The 24,146-nt window shown below is 37.1% G+C and overlaps 1 protein-coding gene across 2 annotated transcripts in view; it reads right to left on the bottom strand.

Moving 5' to 3' along the window:
• The window catches only part of NEDD9 (neural precursor cell expressed, developmentally down-regulated 9), a 229,980-nt gene extending 206,743 nt beyond the window's left edge, over positions 1-23,237 (bottom strand). For both annotated transcript variants that reach the window (XM_074208030.1, XM_074208029.1), the window contains exon 1: positions 23,072-23,237. The gene's annotated coding sequence lies outside the window, so the exon portion shown is untranslated. The remainder of the gene's footprint in view (positions 1-23,071) is intronic.
• Between the last annotated feature and the right edge of the window lie 909 nt (positions 23,238-24,146).

The raw sequence follows: 24,146 nt of genomic DNA, 5'->3' as shown, positions 1-24,146 counted from the left end.
TCCCTTTGACTTCAGGCCCAGGATTCTAACCATCAAACTACCTAGCTGCCTCCTAATTAATAATGTATAGTACAGTATAGCAGAAGGAATGCTAAGCAGAGAATTCTGGTCCCAGCAGGACCCACTTCTAGTAAGCTTATGGGCCTCAGGTTCCTTGTCTGAAAAGTGAGGAATAAACCTAGATATCCTCTAATTGGCCTTCATGAACTAAAAGTCTAAACTTCTAAATCTAAACTGGAAAGGGTGTGCTTGTTAACTCCCCTCTCCTCTCTACTCTTCTTCAAAGTAGTCTGAGGGTTTGGGTTGTCACCAAAGCTCACAGAGTGATAAACTCTAGTAGGTCTGGGGAATCTTCTGCAACCCGTCCCTGATGCAGGTTCTAGGATCTTAAAGAAGGAAAAGGAGACAGTTTGGAGAGGACAGAGAAAGCACTGAAAGTAGAAGATGATACAGGAAAGGTTAAAGGGCTTCACTCCAACATATATACAGTTGGACAAGGTGACAATTAAAGGAAACAGGATCATCAGTCTATAAATATTTGAAAGAGATACAAGTAGGGAGGAGGAGGAACTGAAACATTATCGTGGCAAGTCATCACTAGCAAATATTTATTGAACACTCTTGGAATCATGTGACCATAAATCTAGAGCTGCTAGGGAGCTCAAAGGCCCTTTTAGTCCAACATCCTCATTTTACAAATAAGGAAACTGAGGACCAGGAAGTTAATTTTAAAGCAAATTTAATTTTAATTTAATTAATTTTAAATTTATTAAAAAATATTCCCTGAGGGACAGTTAGGTGGTGCAGTGGATAGAGCACTGACCCTGGAGTCAGGTGGACCTGAGTTCAAATTCAGCGGCAGACACTTAATAATTACCTAGCTGTGTGACCTTGGGTAAGTCACTTAACCCCATTGCCTTGCAAAAAACCTAAAAAATAAAATAAATAAAATAAATTGAACAAAGCTTACATTTTCAAGTGTGGCATGATGATGATGATGATCATGATGATAGTGGTAGACATTTATGTTAACATTTCAGGAGATAACAGTGTAATTGATCTAAAAGACTGGGCATGTCAGAAAAGTTCAAATTCTGTATGTGAGATCCATTGACACTTTAATGTCTGGAAACACTGGAACAGAGTTGGGGAACCTTTTTTCTGTCAAGGGCCATTTGAATATTTATAATATCATTTGTGGGTCATACAAAATTATCAACTTAAAAAATTATTCTGCTATATTTAATCAAACATTTAATTAATTCTCTCCTAAAAAGCTCCTGCCTGTGCAGTTGCCATGGGAGCACTAGACAAAGTGATTTAGCCTTGACCCTATTTTAGGATTATAAATTGCAAACAAATTGCTGAACTTCACTAGTGGAGAGGGTTTCCACATTGATGAAACAGAGTATTTTTTATAAAGTACATCTTTAAGTTCATAAAATTCTCTTTTTTTTTTTTTACATTGTCTATTTTAATCCTCCAAAGAACCCCACGGGAGGGGGGTAGTTAGTTTAGGGTGTTTTTTTCCCATTTTAAATATGAGAAAGGAACAACTAGGTAGCAAAGTTGGATAGAGTACTGGACTAGGAATCAGGAAGACTCATTTTCCAGAATTCAAATCTAGCCTCAAACACTAAGTGACCCTAGGTAAATCACTAAATTGTTTGCCTCAGATTCCTCATTTACAAAATGAACTGGAGAAGGAAATAGCAAATCACTCCAGTATTTTTACCATGAAAGTCCCAAATGGAGTTACAAAGTATTGGATACAATTGCAAGAAACTAAACAACAACAAAAGAAGAGGAAACAAAGGCCACAAATATAAATCTGGGACTGGAATCCAGATATTCAGACTTCAAGTACAATACTAACAGAAGAACAGAGCAACATGAGGGGTTTGGGCTGAGGAAAAAAAGCAAAAAACAAAACACAAACAACCAAGAAGCAAACTTTTATTTCATTGTATAAACTGTATCTCCAACTCTAAGACAAACATGCAAGAACTACTATTTATATACATTTTAAAATATTACTTTTTAAGAAGAGAGAAGATAGAGATTTGAGTTAGGGTAAAGAGGCAGAAAGGAATGGACAATTCTACTTGAATAATAATTTCTTGAAATGAAAGCATCATGATATGGAAATGAGCAAATATTTGAGTTGAAGTGAAAGTTTGGGGGCAAGGATCAATTAAATAGTAATAAAGGTAAAATTGGCAAGTTGTGAATGGAGAAGGTAAAGGACGCTGGTCAAAATTCGGTCAAAGAAGGCTTTGTGCCCTCAAAGATAAAGGGTCCAGAATGCAGGGTATATTTCATTGATTGGGCTAGTCATATTCTTCCCTCCATTATAATATTTACTTTATTTAGGACAATCTGGAGACCTAGTACATTGGAAGATCCTTGAAAGGAAATATATCCTGGATAAGCACATTACTTCAAGCAGTCATGATTCTACTTATGAGGACTCTCAATTCATTGCTATATATATCACAATCACAAGAATTACAGAATCTCAGAATGTATGGGAGCTTAGAGCTCATCTAGTCTGAACTCTTACTGAACAGCAATCCCCTCTTCAACATCGTTGACCAGTGAAGGATGGGAGTCCTTTGGGGAATGCAAACTTCTTATAGACACTACTAAAATTAGATAGATTTTTCTTTTTCTTTTCTCTTCTTCATACATTCAGAGTAAATCTGCTTCTCCACAGCTTCTAGTCATTGGTCCTATTTCTGCCTTCTGGAGTCAAGCAGAATATCTAATCCCTCTTTCCTTTATTGTAGACTAGATATTTGAAGACAGGTATCATAGCCCTCCCCAAGGCTTCTTACATGTAAATGAAACCTCCTCAGTTTTCTCAGTTGATCTAAAGATCAGTTATATTGTGGTGGATTCTTACCACCCAGGTTGCCCTCCTCATCAACATGTTCAACACCTTCCTAGCTAAGTATTAGATCTTTTTTTTCTAGAATTTTGCCATGCAAGAAATAGTCTATGACTTACTGTGGAGAAAAAAAGGAAATCATCATCTCTATGGCAACTTCGTGATGATGTAGCTTTCCATATTTAGCAAGGTTAGACCTTGGTTGACCCAGAATAAATCATTGGATAACCAGAAGCCTTTCCAACTTGGTTGAAGCTGCATGACAAAAAGACTAATGTCACATACTTACTGTTGACTTCACTCAATCCCAGAATCTTTGCATTGGATGCCATTTTGTCCAATCTGTGTCTTATGTCAACTTTCTACAACAATGTTACAGATTTCACTTGAATGTCTATCCCCTTCATCAAATATATGAAGCCAAGAATAGGCAGCTTGATCACAGCTCTTAAATGTTTCATTGACAATCCCTGAAGGGTGAAGTACAGAAAAAAGTATTCATTTTTTTGATTAAGAATAACAATTCACATTTGTACGTCACTTCAGAATTTACAAAGCTCTTTTTTCATAGCAATCTGTGAAGTAATGCAAATATTCTGTTTCACATTTTTCAGATGAATTAATTAAAGATCATAATGGTTGCAGAATTTGTTCATCTTTACATAAACTACTCAGTAGTTAGAACTGGAAACTTGGACCCAAGTCTCTATTCAAAATCCACTCTGTAGAAAAATCACATAAACTTAGTTGGAAGGAAGCCCTGAGGCTCTCAAGACCACTCTAATTCTAAAAATGGAACCTCTCTACCTTCCACTAAGCTGCCACTGGACAACAGACACCCCAATGGAAGGAGACATACCCTGAAGCAGCTTCTCTTCTTCATAACCCTGATTTGAAGTTTGTTCAAATATTAGCATAAATCTACTCTTCTGAAACTTGCTACCATGTCTGCTTCTTGGAATAAACCAGAGTAAGTCTTTAACACATGCCAACCCTTCAAATACTTGAATACTGCGGGCATCTTCTTTTATATGCTCCAAATTCTCTGTTCACAGAATCTCAGAGCTGGAAGGCATCTTAGATCCAATCTGGCCAGATAATTGAACAAGAATCACTATTCTGACTAAGAGGTCATCCAACCTTTGTTTGACACTGTCCAATAGGAGAGGAGGAAGCAAGCCTGTCACCACCCACAGCGGGTCATTCTTAGGAAAGTTTTCCTTTAATTACTTCCTCTCATGTTTCCTAGTTCTATTCTCTGGGTCCAAGAAAAATGAGTTTCAGCCCTCTCTTCTGAGATGGCCCTTCAAATTCATGAAACTGTCATTCTCTCCAGTTTAACCCTGATCTTCTCTGAGCTAAACAGTCCTTCAGATGCTCCTCATATCATGAATTTGAAACCCATCCTCTGGACAGAGTACAGTGATATTATAATCCTAGACATTTTTTTTTTTTAAAGCAGACTAGGTCTGCATTGTGAGGAATTTGAGAGAATAGAGATGAAAGTCTCACATAATGGGCCAGCCTGTATGGGTTGTCATCTGCATCCCTGAAAAGAATGTCTTTATGAAGAAGATATCTTTATTGAATGGAGTTAGATTATGTTAGCTTTGGGGGCTTACAAACATGCTATTAACTTTCATTGATTAGACTGGGAGTTCCTTGAGGTTAGGAACTATCAGTTTACCTTTCTTTGTATTCCATGGTGCCTAATGCATAGTAAAAATAAATGTGTATTGACTATTGAATCTGTTGTTCCTAGATCTTTTTTAGGTTAACTAGTTTTTATCTCCACCTTATACTTGTGAAGTGGACCAGGTCCTTCTAGTTATCCACACATAGCAACCTTTCTAGTTACCTGTTAAATGTTAACCTGTTAGTCTCCCTCTGGATGTGATCCAGGTTGTAGGTACACTCTCTGTTTTAGATACCATGTTTTATGGTATCTAGAAATGGAAAGGATATTCTAGATGGGGTCTGACCAGGGGAAAGTACAGTGATGATTGATTTTAATGTTTTTTTGTTTTGGGCATTTTTTTTGGGTCAGTCATAGAGACATTGTTGACTCATATTGAACTAACTGATCTCTAAAACCCCCAGATCTATTTTCATTAAAAACCTGCTATCTAGTTAGACCTTCCCTATCCTATACTTTTGAATCTGAGTTTTTAAAGTCAAGTGTAGTTTTTTTTTTAATTTTAAATTCGACATCAATTTAACAAATTCAATCCATCATTTTGGATTGAGATACTTCGGATTTTGACTGTCATGAGGCACACTAAAGATCACTTTATGTTACATGTAGGTTTTTTTTTAAAAAACTGTCTCATGGGGCGGCTAGGTGGTGCAGTGGATAAAGCACCGGCCCTGGAGTCAGGAGTACCTGGGTTTAAATCCGGTGTCAGACACTTAATAATTACCTATCTTTGTGGCCTTGGGCAAGCCACTTTAACCCCATTTGCCTTGCAAAAAACCCCTAAAAAAAACTAAAAAAAAACCCCCATCTCATTTTGCTGACTATGTTATAATTATGTTATTAAGAGAGAAAAAAAGATGATCTGCACAAAAATATCCAGAGCAATGTTATTCATGATAGCAAAAAATTGGAAATAATCCACATATTCAGATGATTGGAGAATAGCTGAACAAACTGCAACATTTCATTACACCATGAGAAAATAATTACATTTTAGGAAACAACTATGAAGAACACAAAGACAAATTTTTTGATTTATATGAAGTAAGGCAGTGTTGAAAGCAGAATCAGAACAATATACATACTATCCACAACTATGTAAACAATAATGAAAATAGCAACAAAATCTGGAAAAACACAAAAAGAAAAGAGTTCAAATGAGGACATAGACTGGTAAGGAATTTTTTTAGCATGGTGTTTGGCATCTAATAAGCACCTAATAAAAACTTGTTGATTAACTGTTAAAGTTGATACATTAAAGAAACTAAAAAGAAAGGCTCAGTTTTATGTAAATTTAAAAAAATTTTTTGGTAGTTATGAAATTTAAAATGAAAACAAATGAATAAAACAAATGACTAACCAAACCATGTCAGATTTTTTTTTTTAATAAAACAAATTCAGCACCAGAATTTTGGGAATATGTAGCAGTTAGGTGCAATAAAAGTACTGTTTTGGGGAGAGTAATAGTGGAGGTAAGCTGGGCATTATAAATTCTCTCTTACAGTCTTTTATCAGGTAAGTGGTAAAGTAGATAAAATTTAGAAAAAGGAGGCATACTAGCTGCTTGATCCTGATCAAGTCACTTTTAAACTTCTGTCTCAGTTTCTTCATCTATAAATTGGAGATAATAATGGCATCAATGTAAGGATTCATTGAGATATTTGTAAAGCAGTTTACAAATCTTAAAGGACTATATCAATACCAGCTACTTATTATTATCTCCTGGAATGAAGGGAAAATCCACCTTCTATCACCACCTGATTCTTTTCTGATAAGGTATAACAGGCCTTATGGATGACTGCTTTTAAGTTTTTGATCTATTTTTGTTCAGCTATTTCAGTCCTGTCAGATTCCCTGTGATCTTGGGATTTTCTTGGCAAAGATGCTGGAGTGGTTTGCCATTTCCTTTGCCATCTCATTCTACAAATGAGGAAATTGAGGTAAACTGGTCCAAGTGACTTGCCCAATGCCCCATAGGTAGTTTTAAGACTCAAGTTATACTTGGGTATTCCTGACTCCACAAGCCCAGTGCTCTATTCATTGAATAACCTTTGATCTGTCTACCCTCCTCTATGCCTAGACCTGAGTTCAAATCCAGTCTCAGACACTTGAAACTTACTAGTTGTATGTTCTTGGGCAAGTCACTTAACTGCTTTGCATCCAGGGCCATCTCCAATCCTCCTGATTCATATCTGTTCATTGGACCCAGATGGTTCTGGAAGAGAGAGTGAGGTTGATGACTTGGCACAGCCTCACTCAAATCCAATTCACATGCTTGGCATAGCCTCACCTCCCTGAGAGGTCATGGTCTTCTTTGAGAATGAAGGATAAACAACAGCAGCAATAATACCCATATGGATCTTCCAATGAGATCTTGTTATGAGCAAAAATCTCAGATCCAGAAGGGGTCTTAGAAGTCATTCAGACCCAGCCTCCCTAATCCCTCAGGAGGCAGTCTGATCTAGTGGAAAGTGATGAAGGATTGTAATCAAAGGTCCTAGTTTCTGACATTTATTAAGTCGACTCAGCACTACAAAGTACTTTGCATATATTATGACTTATGGTCCTCACTTTGGGCAGCTAGGAAGCACAGTGGATAAAATATTAGGTCTGAAGTCAGGAAGACTCATCTTTCTGAGTGTAAATAGTGCCTCAGACACTTACCAGCTGTGTGACCCTAGGCAAGTCACTTCACCTTTTTACCTCAGTTTCCTCATTTGTAAAATGGGTTGGAGAAGGAAATGGCAAATCACTCCAGTATCTTTGACAAGAAAAGCTCAGTTAGGGTCATAAGGAGGTAGACTCCACTGGGAGGGAAAATGACTGACCTGTTGGTATGAGAGATATATTTCACATATTTTTAATGCTAGTACTTTTTATTTTCATTATATTTTTTGAACCTCAAATAAATTGAGGAGGTCCTTCAAGTATTAGTGTTTCATTTTACAGTTGAGGAAACTGAAGAATGATGATGATTATGGTCACAGTGACTAAGTTATCAAAAGGCAGGATTCCAACGGAGATCTTCAGGACTCCAAGTTCATGTTGTCTAATTTTGCCACATTTATCTGTGAGGTTTTGGGCAAGGAATTTAATCTTGCTAGGTTATATTTTACCCATTTATAAAACAAAGGAGGTAGATTAGGTGATTTCTAAGGTCTTTTCTAGTTATGAGTCTAAGTATCCTTATGAGTAGTATGAATTGTATCTAATAATAATGGTTATAACTCATTTATTTAGTACTGTAAGTTTTACAAGACATGTTCTTCACAACAACCTTATGTTAATATACCCATTTCATAGATTTAAAAAAAATGGAAACTCTGGGTCATTAAGATGTCAAATGACCCATGACCATACAGCAAATTTATGAACCTGGATTCAAATACAGATTTCCTTACTCTGCTAGCATTCTTTTCACATTTGTTATGCTGATTCTCCTCTACAAAATGTCTAACAAATAGTCATTCGCTCTCCTCTTAAAAATATTTTTTAAGGATAGGTAACACCTTCTAGTGTGTGGGTCACCAATTGTTAGAGGGTTTTTTCCTTGCGAAATCCCCCCTGCTTCAATTTCCACTCATTGCACACTCTTCTCTCCTAAGATAAGGAAGAATAAATCTTCCACATGAAAGATGCTCTGATACTAAAACACAATAATCATGTTCTTCTGAAACTCTTATCCAGGTAAAGAACATCATTTCCTTCAACCAGTCTTCAGAGGGTAAGGTCTCTGAGTGTCTCATCATTCTGATCAAACTCCTATAAATATGAGTCATCTCATCAATGTGCTTTCAAGAAGATGGACCCATAATCTCATCCAATATTCCATATGGAATCTGAACAGAAAGGAGTATAGAGGAATTCTTACCTCAGTTGTTCTGAATACCATATATATATCTTTAATGAAACCAATGAATCAATCAACAAGCATTTATTAAAAAATGAAACAATGTCTATACTCAAGATGCCTATATTTGATCAGGGGACACAACATATACATGGATGAATATATACTGATAGATACAAAATAAATAGGAAGGGAAGATATCAGTGTTAGAGGAAATCAGAAAAGGCTGTATAGGTGATGCCTGGGCTACATTTTGAAGTGAGGAGTTTTTAATGAGACAGAAGTGGAGAGGGAGGGAAGGCTGAAGAAAGTAAGTGTGTCCCAGGGATGGAGATAGTTTTTTCTTCTACTTGTCTGTAATTTTCTCACCATCTACCCTGCTGTTCCACCAAAGACCATCCCTGGAAGACCTAACCCTTTCATTTTTGGAACTTTCATTGTGGAGTGTTAGCTTTTCCAGAGTCCTTAGAGATACAATGAATACAACAGTGAACCTGGAATTGGGAAGACCTGAGCTCAAATTTGATCTCAGTTGCTTGTTAGTTGTATTACTCTGGGCAAGCCACTTTACTTTTGACTGTCTCAGTTTTCTCAACTGTAAAATGAGGATAATAGCAGCACCTACCTTGAAAAGTTTTCATGAGGATCAAATGAAATAATATTTGTAAAGCATTGAGCAAAGTGCTTGTATATGTAAGAAATGCTATTTCAAGGTTGTTCCCTTTTTCTTTCTTGCCTTGATTGATGAGTTTAAGCAATTTACCCAAGGTTAGAAACAATAAAGCCAGGCAGGATTTGAGTTTAGATTCCCATAGATTCCAGGTTCATCACTTTTTCCATTGCACAGTGGTCTTTATGATTAAGGATGCAATTTTAACCCTTGATATTGTTCTACTGACATTTTAATTTACCCCCCCCATTAAGGCTCCTGAACAAATCATTAAGCACTGAATTTTCTGAAAAGTTAAAGCAATGATATGGAATGCCATCCTATCCTTTTTTCAGGGGAGAACTTCACTTACTTAAACTCTACTGTCATTATTTAATAATCTAATGTTTCCCTTTCCTTTTTCAGCCTGCCCCATCCTCCAGGTTAAGGGTTGAAGTGTTGGTCACAGAAATGAAAGTCATCTGGTTCAGTTCAGGGGATGAGTCTTTGGAACAACATGGGAAGGTCAAAGGGACAAGGGATATAGAAGGAACCCCATGGGGGTATTAAAGACAATCACTTACCTCACTATTTTTGGCAATGCACCAGCTCTAGTAAAAGAGCGTTTTTGAAGGTTCTAAGCTGGAAATTTTTATAAGATTTCTACTCTGAAAAGAAATTCTATTTTGAATGGTGAAAATCCAGTACTAAGGTAACAAAAACAAATCACCTATGTTTGACAAAAAATAATAATAATGATAATAATAATAGCTAGCACTTGTGAAGTACCTTAAGACTTGCAAAGCACTTTTAAGTAATCTCATTTTATTCTCACAACTCTGGTAGATGATGCTACAAATATCCCTGTATTATTGTTGAGAGAACTGAGACAGACAAAGGTTAAAAATGACTTGTCCAGGGTTACACAGCTAGTAAGTGCTGAAGCTGGATTTGAGCAGGTCTTCCTGATTCCAGCTTTAGTGCTCTCTCTTTTGTGTCACCTAGCTGCCAATCAAGAAGAAAAAGACCATCTGGTAGATAAATTTACATCCAGTCTTTTTATTAGTAACTGACATTTTTATAACTCCTTAAAAATTTGCAAATTTTACATGTTATCTCATTAGGGCTTCTTAACAATCCCCTGAGTTAAAGAACTACATCCAAATTTTAAGTACTATTCCAATTTTAAAGAAGGAAAGAGAAAGTAAAAAGTGACTTGCCCATGTTCACTCAGTCAACAAAGATGGGATTTGAACTCAGATCTTCTTGGCTTCAAGCCTGGCATGTTATCTGCTATAATACCCTTACTTCTTTCTGCTTCATAATTTGGTGATTTTCACCTATATTTCACCCTGGATTTAGTGGAGGCTAAGGAAGAGAAGGAAAACAAGCACATAATCCCTGTCAGCCCACTTCCCAAATCCTGATTATCATTCTACTGAATTCTGGAAAAGAACTGCTACCTTAAGATGAAAGGCTTTATCAGCCTAAACTATAAATTGAAAGGTCATTGCAATGAATTGTATTTGTGATGGTCACACTTATAGCTTTCTCTTCCTTTCCCTGGAGACCTTCTTTGGGCTGTCTCAATCCTTTTTTCTTTTGTCTGGTTAAAATCACAGAGTAGTTTAAAATGGCAGTGGGCATCAATTAAGATTTAGGTCAGAGACTGAAAAGTACCCAGTGATTTAGTTACAGGGATTAGAGAAGACAAAACCTTATTGACTATTGGATAGGAGGCACATTCCTTTCTATTGTGATCATCCTACATCAAGGAAATGTTTGGAATCTAGGCAGCCTCCCATGATGTGCCTGTTAAAGTTATTATATGGATTTTTTAAAAAAGAAAATAGCAGCAACACAAGTGTGTTATATAAATCTCCACTGAAGGCAAGGCCCTTTGGAAAAGAAAAAGTTGACTTATGTGCAAGTAATAAGGGACTTTCAAAGGGATTATAGTCCTGCAGGAGTCATTGAATTGGTGGGCTAATGGAAGCATGACCACCTTCCTCAGATCGCTACTTCAGTTACCTACTGATGGATCTTGTGCTTCTTTAGAGCAATTAGAGGTATTCATTAGGGCCCTCTTAAGTGTTTAGCAAGCATCAGTTGTTGACTAGAAACTCCTATTTCTGTGAATTTTTTGGACTGGCTCCTGTCTGACTTAACTTTTCCCAGGAGACTAAGTTTTCTCAACTCACCTTTTAGCAGCCCAGTACTATGAGTGAATGAATGAATGGCACATTGGGGGGGGGGGGTTCTTCTAATTTATTTAATTGAGTTCCTAGTTGGTTAAGCACCTCCTTCACAGAACCTCTTTCAATAAATCTTTTAATAGTAGGAAAGGTCTGGCCTCACCATCTAAGTTCACCACCAGGAGGTCAGGATTTACACCGCTGGATCTAAACTCTTGACAAGAACTCTTCTGTGGATAGGAGGAAAACAGACTCTGGGTCTCCTTAACTCATTCAAATCTACTTCCTAGGGTAAGAGCTGGGGGAGCATAGACATTTTTCAAGAACATGCATCTCTATTATTTATAGACTGCTTAGGCTTGCGAAAGATATAATATCTTGTTCTCTTACTTTTCCTCTCCTGTCTTTTAGCTATTTCACTACCTATTTACACTTTTATCAGAGGATATTTTATGTGAGGGAGAGAAATGTCAAGAGATCATTTTTGCTCTCTTTTAGAAGCAATCAATTGAATATATGAATGAATGAATGGGGAAAAAAATAAGTTCTATAGCAAAAGACCATATAAGAAAGAGGTTAAAAGTCAAAACAAAAATACGTGTCAAAAGTGATACTTTGATGAAGTTCCATAATGTGGGATTATATAGATTATATATATAGATGAGAACTCTGAAACACTTTCCCTTTTTGGGGGGGATGTCCAAGCAATCAATAAATCAATCAACCAACATTTAGTAAGCAGCTACTGTTCTGTGCTAGTAGTGGGCGATGGGCCATATAAAAAGAGGCTCTCAAGGAGTTTACAATCTAATGGGGGAGACAGCCAACAAATATTTACCAGATAAACTGTATATAAGATAAACAGGAAATAATTAGCAGAATGAAGGCACTAGCATTGAGGGGTTGGAAAAGGCTTCTGTAAAAGGATGGATTTTTGTTGGGTCTTAAAGGAAGTCAGAGTCTCTCCAATATGCTTGAGGGGCCTTCTTCTAGACTCCTGGATATTGTGTAGATAAATGGTATGGTAACATGATTGGTCCAAATCCTTTTCCAATTATACATCCTTCTTATGATGTCCTTTACCTGTTTCTCCTGAACAATGTTCATTTGTTATAAATTGCAGGCGACTCTTAAATTCATAATGCCTTTCCAATAACCTCTGGGTGACCCTCAGTTTTAATTCTTTTGAGACTAGAGTGACTCATAGATACAAAGCATCACTAGTTCAATATCCATATATGGAAAAACTAAATGAATAAAGTGCCTATTGTTCAGGTCATGCTGTATAGTCAAATGGACTATAAACTATGTAGAACTAGTCCATTGAAAGAGATCTTAGATAGAGACCATGGCATAGCAATATATTCATTCTAGAATTGAATAGAAGGGCAGAAAAGATTATCTATGCAAAATTACACAGTGCTTTAATTTTTCATGGAACCATAGTTTTCTTTTTTTTTATGTCTATGTGATCCATCTAGATGAGGCTGGCAGGAAAGTGCAAACAGATTCTTCTCACCTCTCCTCAGAGAATGTATACCTGAGAGGGATTAGAATTATATCTCTCTGCCCTGCTAAATGTTATTAGTCTAAGGGAATTAATTCTTAGGTTCAAGTCACTCTCTTTTAAATAAATTAGAAGACCTCCCCACAAATGTGTGAGTCACTCCAAGCTTTATAGACAAAGATTTGATTCTTTTCCCACCAAGTGGTTGTTTCTAAAAGATCATCACAAATTGCAAATAGAAAATAAACTCATTTATTCAAGTTGATAACAAAGATAGATCAGAGAAGTTATTACACATATTGTTTATACCCAGTACATGGCAGAAGAACTGGTTCTAATTTCTAAAAATCATACCACCCAGGCAAGTCACCTATTCTGTCTATGTATAAGGACAACTCTGGATTTGGGGGTAATTAGTAATAGAGTAGTATTCTTACTATTTACCGGAGCCAGTATAATGTAGTATAAAGAGTGTTGACTTTAGAAGGCTTGAGTTTGAGTAATGGTACTGTCATTTACTATTTGTGGGATTTTCTTAAGTCATAACCTTGCTCAGGTTCAGTTTCCCCAACTGCAAAATAGGGACAATAATATTTAAACAACCCACACCTTAAGAATAGTCATCAGAATCAAATGAAATATCTATAAAATATAAAATGCTTTTTCCCCCCTCTAAAGATCTGTAGAAATATGAGTCATTCTTCTTGTAATTGGTTTAGGGAGGCTGGTAGAATTGGTGAAAGCTCTTGCTAGCCAACTTCAGATTCTGAAATCTTTCTGGATAAGAAACAAGAGGAACAGAAGTGGGTGCAAAGTGTCACAGAAGATGACTAGTTTGTGGCTGTGACTCCTGCTAAGTATGTCTGGGAGGTTGGCAAGGAGTGTTTGTTTTCTTTGTAAACATGAGGTGTTGGGTCAGAGTACAGGAAGAAGCAAAGTCCTTGTGTGTAGGAATCTCAGGTAGGTAGGGATTGTGTAGCAATCAGGCTATGGGGACAGTCACTGACACAAGTACAAAAAGACCAGGCTGGGAACTGGAGTATGATGCTCCCTCTTTCTTTCATGTCTACTGTCACACCCTAGACCTCTCTCCTACTGTCTTAAGAACCAAGACTGTCTGGTTCTCTCACTGACACCTTCCCAACTACCTCCCTTTCTCTACCCAAACCTTTCTCAAATCCTGGCTACAAATGTATATTCAAGCAATTGATTGATCTAGAATGTAATGATAATATAATATTGAATTAGTATATTGTGTAGGTAAACTGGATTACAATATATTCAATATTTATTATATATGTTATATTTCTGTTGTGTTCATATCATTTGATTATGCAAGTTTGTCCAATAGGGACATTCTCTCTAGTCATTCCTCATTTTCAGATGACCAGGGTCTAGCACTAGAGGTACATTTATCATACTGACTGTTGGTGTCCTAGTCACAAGGATATACCATTGATTGATACAGTTGATCATTATAGAAAATAATGGTCGTCTAACTCTGTAGCCTATATGACTTAAGTCACTTAACCCTAATTGCCTCACATCCAGGACCATCTCCAGTCTTCCTGATTCATATCTGATCATTGGACCCAGGTTACTCTGGAGGAGAAAGTGAGGCTGGTGACTTAGCATAGTAGCCCCACCCTACTCCCCACTCATGAGCTTGTCACAGCATCACCTCCTTGATGTCATAGTTTTCTTGGAAAATGAGGGTCAAGCATCACCATGATTCAGAGAAGATATTCAGCTAAAATCACTGACCTTAAATACTGCACAATTAAAAGGCAAAATGATTGTGCCTCTAGGATAGACAAAATTAGAATCCTCAATTACATAGGAATTCTTCAGCAATATGAGATAGCAGAGAGAGGAACAGATAGACTCACACAGAGAGAGAAAGAGACAGGGAGAGAGAGGAAGGAAGAGGGAGAGACAGAGAGATAGTCAGAGATAGAGATAGAGCATCAGTCTGGAAGCAATTACAAGGTTTAATGGGTGTAGATTTTAAAATTATTCCAAACCCATCTACATTTTTGTTCTAGTGACTTCTCAATACCATGAGGACAGTATACTTGTTGGATTTGGAAGCCATTTTTGTAGTTCAGGTGGGTTTCTAATTTTTTACTTTGCAGCTCTTTGGAGCTGTCTAGTAAGTGGTTTGGGGTTTTGAATTTGATTTTATTTATTGTTTTTGATAAGAGAAACTGAACAGTGAATGAGATAACCAACTGTATAGTTTTGTCACATGATCCAGTAATCTTTCTCTTTCATTATATTCACATTCTGAGACAACCTGATCCTAAATTTCCCCCAACTGTTCCAAATTCCATTTGCAAATTTATAATCCTAACCTGATCACTTAGTTCAAATAACTAATTGAATTCTAGGGTTGTTCCTTAAAAGCATTTTAAAATGAACTAGCTATCTGGTCTTGGAGACAAGCTCTAAGATCTCCCTGAACTTGAGATCTAATTCTTCAATAAAGAAACTGAGGTTGGGATTAAAACTCCATTCAGTGCTTTTTCTACTTCACTTCTACTTCCATTCTCATCAGTAAAAGTAGATTTTAAAATTATCCTCTTTTATTGATACTTTTTTCTTTTTCTCATTCATCTTCAGAAGTTCCCTTTCAAATCTCCATCAAGTCATTTCTTGTAGCAAAGACTTTCAAAAGAGAATTAAAACACACACACACACACACACACACACACACACACACACACACAATGTAGAAGTATGAACCCAAACACTTGTGTCTTTCCCCCAGATGATTCTCCAAGCCTTGAAAATTTCCTATATGCTTCACAGATAACATATTATTTTGCGAGTGGTCTTTTTCCACCTGCAATTGGGCAACTAACATTAAGACTTCATCTGAACTCCAACCTGCCTCTCTAAGCATTATCTCACCCATTTCTTTACAAGAGCTCTTTCAACTCTCCCTGGTTGGCATACCTGGCATTCCTGTTTCTGCTCCTATAACTTTTCTTAGGTTCTTCATCTACATGAAATGCCCTTGTATCTCTTATCTAAGGCACATTCACTTTTAAATCCTATCACCTTTGTCAAAAGTCTTACTTGGTTACTTTAACCCAGAATGATCATAGCTACCTCTGATTTGTAGAATTTATTGCTCCTACTATTAATTTGACACAACATGTATTACTTTGTTAATTTAACTTTTGAGTATGTGTCCCACCTCAGTAAACACAATATACAGATCTGTTAATCAATGAGACTTTAAAAAATCCAACTATCTACTATGTGCTATGCATTTTGCTAGATACTAGGTATACAGAGACAAAAAACACATCCCTTTCTTGAGGAAATGTACCTATTACTGAGAAAAATAACAGAGAGAGAGAGAGAGAGAGAGAGAGAGAGAGAGAGAGAGAGAGAGAGAGAGAGAGAATGAACACATACTAAGTAAATGCAAGGTGATTTCATGTTGGGGGAAGGTATTAGCAGCAAATCAGCAAATTTAGGAAAGTCCTTTATAGATAAGGCTTGAGTTGATCTTGAAAGGAAGGTGGGGATTGATTCTTTGAGACAATGATGAAAAGCCAAGGGTAGGAGAATGATGAATGGAGAACAACAGTTCATTCAGGGACTGTGTCTTATATCTCTTTGACTTACTAATTAGTCTGCCATGAGTCTTTGAGGGTAATAATGACTCAATAAAAAAAATTACTGATGCTTGTTTGATGATATAATGGTTGTCTTGAGAAATGAATGAATGAATGAATCTACATACCTTTCTGATATTGCTTATTTTTTTTTAGATTTGTTCATTTCCTTTTGATAACTTTATTTCTAATAAAGGCTACTTCTTTTGGGGCACATAGACTCAGCCCAATTCATTCCTACAGGGATTCAGCTTATCACTGAAATTTGTACCTAGGTCATCCTTCCAATCATACACATATTAATACTGACAGTTATCTTGTGAGAAAACTAAGGGAATTAGAACAGGAACTGATTAATTGTAGAAATTGAGTGAACTATATTGACTTCATCTTGTGACTCAATGCTGGAGTTAGTTCCCTTTCAATTCCATTGTAGGTCAAATCCTATTTCTATCTTGTGGGAAAATTCAATTCAGTTGTGAGAATTTAGAGAAAACTTAATTGCAGTATTTGAATCTAGCACAGTGTGACTGGGAAGCTAAAGGATAGAAGTGTATAAAGGTCTTTGTAATGCTGACCAGAAACCTGGTCAGATCCAAAAATAGAGGCAAGAAATTTTCTTACAATGTGTGTGTGTGTGTGTGTGTGTGTGTGTGTGTGTGTGTGTGTGTATAAGCAATCCATATATCTTATCTGAAAACCAATTAGTTATTGTTTCCATGTTCCTTTGTTATTTATAGTCTCTTAGCAATAAGGAATACTCCTTTTTTGATTTCAAGAAATTGAACCTGTTCATTCTCCCCCTCCTAACTTGCAAAGTCCCAAATTTTTCATCCAATTAGAAATCAGATGACCTAATGTTATATAGTTCCTTTTAATTAATTGGTTTTATTTGATTAATTAGTTTTAATGTATAAAAATCTGTGTCACTGTATTTGGGATCCAGGTCTAAGCTGACAAGGTTTGATCCCAGTTTGCTGGGCAATTACCATGCATTTGAAAGAAATTGTTATCAATAAAGAATTATTTGGGGAGATACAGAGTGCCTCCTTTTTCTAAAGTCCTCATTTCAAGGTTCAGTCTTGCTTAGACCTTACCCAGATGGGGAAGTCTCGATTCAGTTTGTGATCTATTCAGTCTGGGAAGGGATAAATTCTTTGAATAGATTACCCAAGACTGGGAGTAACTTAGAAGTAAATCACTTATTCAAAGTTTATTAGAGTAGGTCCAGCCACCACTGACCCTTTTTATTATTAAAATATTGGCATTATTAATAAAATGAATAATTCCTGGAAATTCTGCTGTTAGACTATATAAACATCACAGTTATTTAATAAATCAGTATGCTCAAAATATTGAACTTTGTTTTCTCAGTCATTTCATCTTTCACCCACCACACTTAGTAGTTAACATATAGGTACATATCATCCCATTATTATGAAGATGTTGACTGAGGAAAGGAAAAACAAGAACCCATGATTTGATCACTCCTGGGTTAACCATAACATCAGAGAAAAATAATCAAAATAAATGTCCTTGGACCAGTTCTGCAAAAAGTTATCAAACATTTCTCCCCAAATCTCTTTTCAGAAACCCTTGTAGATTTCATTGTTCTGATGAAGGCATTTCTTTCATTTTTGCTATGTTGTCCCCCTGCAACAAGTAAAAGATTATGAAAAAATAAATTCAGAACTTTGATGACTATGCCAAAATATATCACAGATATATTCTTAGGATATCACTTATGTATATAACTGTATAAGATGCATGTATGTTATTTATGGATGGTCAAATAGAACATTTATGAATATTTCTGTAAAGAGTAGGTACCAGGGGCAGCTAGGTGGTACAGTGGATAGAGCACCGGCTCTGGAGTCAGGAGTACCTGAGTTCAAATCCGGCCTCAGACACTTAATAATTACCTAGCTGTGTGGCCTTGGGCAAGCCTAGCAAAAAAAAAAAGAGTAGGTACCAGCTCCTTGGTGAGGAATGTTTATGAGAATTTTGCTTCCATAGGAAAATAGATAAATTTACATACTTCTGAGCTGTAGCATCTTTCATAGGAATTTATGGGAAGGGTCAATGATTTCATTTTGACCTTCATTCTCATGCAGATCATGATGATCACTTAATAGGCAATCTTTGAGACATATCGAGGCCAAAGAAGTCATTACCCTTTGGCTAGCCTAGACAGGAGTCTATCTGAACTTGGGCTGGTCCTCAAGAAACACCCTGGTGTCAAGGACACACAGCTCGTTATCAGGTCTATCTCTGAAGCCTTTTCATCCTCTTTGACAAGTCACTTAACTACCCTAGTTCTTACTCTGCTTATCTATGGATGTTGAAGACTATGACATCAAGGAGGTGATACCATGAAACTCACATGAATTGGATTTGAGTGAGAGGGTGCTTTGCTAGGACACCAGCCTCACTTTCTCCTCCACAGTCATCTGGATCCAGGTGCCAGACATGGATCAGGATGACTGGAGATGGCTTTGTATGCAAGACAATCAGGATTAAGTGACTTGCCCAAGGTCACACATCTAGAAGTGGCAATGTCTGTCTCAAGCTGAATTCAAACATCTATAATGTACTAATCTGCTAATCTAGAAAATGAAGGTGGTTGAACTACATGGCCTCTGACAACTCTTCTATCTTTCTAACTATTCATCCCAGTTTCTATTCAATGTTATTTTTCAGTCATTTCAGTCATTCCAGACTTTTCATGATCTCACTTTGGTGTTTCCTTGGCAAAGATACTGGCGTGATTTGCCACTTCCTTCTCCAGCTCATTTTACAGATGAATTCAGAAGCCAAAGCAAACAGGGTTAAGTGACTTGCCCAAGGTCACAAAGCTAGGTCAGATTTGAATTTAGGTCCTCCCAACTCCAGGGCCACTGTACCACCTGGCTGCCCCTCCATATAATGTTCAGGGGATATTCTTGAATGTTTTAGAGCTTAGGGGCAGCAGAATCAAGTAAGTGGCATCAAATTATTAGCTAGAACTTTTCAACTCATCAAGCCCTAATAGCAGAAACTATTATCATCTCAAGTTCTTTTTATTTTGGTTTTTGCAAGGCAGTGGGATTAAGTGACTTGCCCAAAGTCACACAGCTAGGTAATCAAGTGTCTGAGGAAGGATTTGAATTCAGGTCCTCCTGACTCCAGGGCCGGTGCTCTATCCATTGTGCTACCTAGCTGCCCTCAAGTTCTTTTTCTTTAGTGTATATGACATGTCAACATCCCCCCCCCCCCGGAAAAAATTAGCACAATGAGAATATAACATTCTATAACTTTATGTATATTTAGGATGTGTTATATGAGACACAGAGTTATCACTGTTTTCAGATGAATGTTTCCCAAAGCAGTGCTTTACTGCTGATGGTACTACTTCCCCTAAATCTTTCCACTGCTTATTGTGAGATTGTGGGTGGGGAATTTCAGAGTCGTGGTAAATGTAGTGTAAAGGTCACTAAAGATTTGTTGGATGCTCCATCATCCTCTTATCACATGGTTACTGTTTAGTTTTTGACATGATATTAATTAGGGAAATGAAGGTATTAAAAACAAATTAATAAACCTATAAATATATGCTTTTTGTTGTTGTTCTCCAAGGGTCAAGCAGAAATCCCTCATCATTGGCAAAAAATAGTACTTTTATTTTTTAAAAGTACATTTTTTGCTTTATAATAGCTTGCAGTATACTAAAGCTAGTTCAATTTTTCTTTGATTCAGAATTTTCAAACTGTTTTATTTTATTTCATCTTTTTTTTTTTTAAAAAAAAAACTGTGTCTCTGTATCTCATCCAGGCTGAAACTGTAGCAACTCTCCATAGACCTTGCCCAACCCTAATCTGAATTTTTTTGTTTCTAACCTGAGCCAACTTCTTTCTTAGGAAACCTAATGGGCAGCTAGGTGATGCAATAAATAGTGTTCTAGCCTGATTCAGATTCTTGAATTAAATCCAGCCCCAGATACTTATTGCATTTTTGATCCTGGTCAAGTCACTTAATTCTTTTCCTTATTGTAAAATGACCTGGAGAAGGAAATGACAAACCACACCAGTATCTTTGCCAAAGAAACCCCAAATGGGGTCATGAAGAGTCATAAGCGACTGAGTATCTCCTCCTTGAACTGGACCATATTAATGAGAAATTTAGGACTCCTGAATAGCCTAACCCACTGAAGCTCAAAAGTCCTGAACAAAGATATCCATCAGCCTCCTCCTTTGCTGTGATGTTGGCTACCATTTGTATTTTATTGTGCTTTCAGGTCACTATTCTGAATATTAATGCTCTGGACTATGAAATAGAAAGTAAAGATGATTGGTTGATGATTGATATTTGGCATACAGATATAACCTGATAACTTCCCCACCAATCCAAACAGACTAAGATCCTCTATGAGTTTATGCTTGTCATTTATCCTATAGGGTTGGAGGTGAAGGTTGGGAGTTCTGGTGAGCTGGACTACTTATATATACTTAACCAAGATTGCCTATCTGGAATGAATATAAAAACAAGAAAGGCTCCTAGACCCTGATATTCACCTCAGCTGGTTCTTGGGAATCACCTCTACTAGTCATCTCTGAACCACAAAGATTCTTAGTCATAGCAAATCTAGTCTGCCATCTGCATTTTGTGACATGTCATTTTGGAGGTGTGGTATTGAAGTTTTCAAATTCCTGTGTACTTAGGCTCAGCCCTGAATATGACTGAAAATAAGAATAAACATGATAACTAACATTTATATAGCACTTTAAGCTTTGAAAAGTACTTGACAGATGCTATCTCATTAAGTCCACCAGAAAGACTGGCTCAGGCATTACTTTATCTGCTTACTTCATTATGGCAAATGAAAAGTATATTTGCAGTGTTTTTCCCCCCACAGTCTTGTTATCAAGTACTAAGGAATCTCTTCCCTCACCCCATTACAAATCCTTTGAGGGAATCAGAAGTTGAAGACATCTAAAGGCGAGCACAATTTCAAGATGGAATTGGAATGCCATCAAGAACCAAAAGACATAAAGTTCATTCATTTCTAACTCTTCTTGGCCCATTTTAGCATTTTCTTGGCAATGATGCTAGAATATTTTGCCATTTCTTTCTTCAGCTCATTTTACAGATAAGGAAATGGAAGTAAACAGGATTATATGACTTGCACAAGGTCACATCCTTAGTGTGAGGATGGATTTGACCTCAGGTCTCCTGACTCCAAAGTTGATTGTTCTATCCACAATGCCACCGGGCTGTCCTTCTGGGGTTTCCTACACTGATGAAATCACAGGTCCAATCTCTATACTTGTTTTTGCAAGTTAATTTTTTTCTTGTCCTCTCTCCCTACTATTTCCAGTCTTAGGAACCAAATTGTAACTAGGAGAGGTAGTCGGGGGCGGGGGGGGGGGGGGAGGAATCATTACTATAGCTGATGCAAAAACCAAACCAAACAAATAAAAAAACCCGAAGCCTAAACTGTACACACACACACACACACACACGTAAAATCAGAGAACAAATCTCCTCTACACCCAAGGCAAAGAAGTGGGTCTTTCCCCACCAACCCCACTGCCCCTCTTCCCACACACAACCCTGTCTGAACCCATCCCAGATTAGGGTTTTATGCTTCTTTACCTCCTCAAACCTGCCGTTAATGTGCACTTTTATCTGATTTCCTGTGTTTTAAAATGTTGGGGGAGGGGTATGGTGCAAGCAGACTCTATGACTTTGTGCCCCAGAGAAGACCTGGACAGTAGTCTCATGTTCATATAATATTTACAAAGAACTTACCTTACAATAGCCCCAGAGGTGCAAGTAATGCAAATGTTAGGATGCTCATTTTACAACTGAGGTAAGTGAGGCTTGGGGTGGAAGGTAATCTTCTCACCCATGCCATCTAAAATGTCTCAAGTCAGAATCAAAAGGTGGGTCTATCACCATTTGCATTATATTCTATGCCTCTCCACAAAACCAAACCATTTCTTGCTACTCAGAATAATTCTTGGTATGACCTGAAAAATGTAGAGTGATTCAGATCTGATCTAAAATTAGTTGGACTATTAGCTTTCTGAAATATCAGTAGGGGAAGGAAAGTGAACTTTTATCTGTTCTTTTATTGTTTGTGCAGAGGGAGACTTAAGGTAGTATGGTGAGTAGAGACTTTGCAGTCAGGAAGACCTGAGAGAATACCTCTGCAGATACTCATTGTCTACATGACTATGAGCAAGTCACGTAACTTCTTAGAGACCCCAACAATTTTCTAAGTTTCATAGAAGATATCAAACTGAATTGGTGGAAGGCATCTTAATTGGAAGTGCCCTGTGGTACAGAGAACCAATGAAATCACAGGTACAATCATTCTACCTATTGGGTTTGCAAGCATGTTTTTTGGGAGCAGAAAGCATACCTAGGTATATTTTGTAGTTGCCACACTAAAGAGGGACCAAACAATGTGAGCAACAGCAGAAATCCCTGTTCCTCCCATCAAGAAGTTTAGAACAGAATGACCTTTTGGTTCTATGTCATTGGCAACTAAATATGTTCCTAAGCCACAAAAGCCAACAGATGAGTCTGTAAAATCAGGAAATGATGGAGACTCAGCAGAAGCCACTATGCTAGCCACAGCCAGAGCAAGAAGAGAAGAGAGTTTGGTACTTACCAAGTACAGCAAAACCCTTTTCACCTGCTACAGAAACAGCTTTCTCCTCCGAGCATTCTTTGTCTTTTCCCCTGCCTTGTCTCCAGGAAGGAGATATCTTAGGCAGACCAGCTGGGTGATTCTGCTTCTCAATGCAGCCACTCAATTCTGTCTTCTTGGCAAATTTGAACATTTTCTCTGTTGTGAAACCACAATTTTTTTTCTTCTTCCGCCTGTTGGTGCAGCAAGGTTGCCTCAGTTACATTTCCTCTGGCTGCTTTTTTTTTCTGACAGACTATTTAGACTACTAAGTACAAAGATGCCTTGATAGTTTATTTAAGTGAAGAAAGCAAATCTAGCTTCAATTTACAATCATTTTTGGCTTTCAAGGGGATAGATATCATGGAGGACATTTAAACATATTTATACAGATAATATAAAAAAAACTTGCATGGAAAAGTATTTTAAATATTGCCTTATTCAACCTTTCCATTCCCATTTGGAAAATGAGAAAATTGAGGCTGAGAATTTAAGAAACTTGTTCAAATAAAGTAGTCTAACCTGAACTCACTCTCAGGCCATCCTGTTTCAATTTCAGACAATGTTCTTTCTATCAGAGCATTGTTGCTGTTTAGTCAATTGAATTTTGTCTGACTCTTTGTGAGTCCATTTGGGGTTTCCTTAGTAAAGACACTGAAGTGGTTTGCCATTTCTTTCTCCAGCTCATTTTACAGATGAAGAAACTGAGGCAAACAGGATAAAATGACTTACCTACTTTCACACAGTTGGTAAGTGTCTGAGGCTACATTTTAATTCAGGTCTTCCTGACTCTAGCCCAACACTTCCCTGAGCCACATAGTCTGCTCTCTTATAAATGTCATCTATTATCATTGTTGTTTATTGACATCAAGGGGACTCTTCTTTTGCCTTATGTAAAGAATAATTAGGCAGCTAGGTGGCGCAGTGGCTAGAATGCATTTCCAGAGGAGGAGGCTGATTGAAGTTAGCAGTTTGGAGGAACACCTGGGAGAACACCTGTTTTCCACTTGGCCACTGGGAGACTAAAAAAAATAAAGAAACAAGAAGGTAGAGTTTG

The sequence above is a fragment of the Macrotis lagotis genome, chromosome X, assembly GCF_037893015.1.
Source record: "Macrotis lagotis isolate mMagLag1 chromosome X, bilby.v1.9.chrom.fasta, whole genome shotgun sequence".
NCBI lineage: Eukaryota > Metazoa > Chordata > Mammalia > Peramelemorphia > Peramelidae > Macrotis > Macrotis lagotis.
This window is presented reverse-complemented; position numbering and strand designations above follow the sequence as displayed.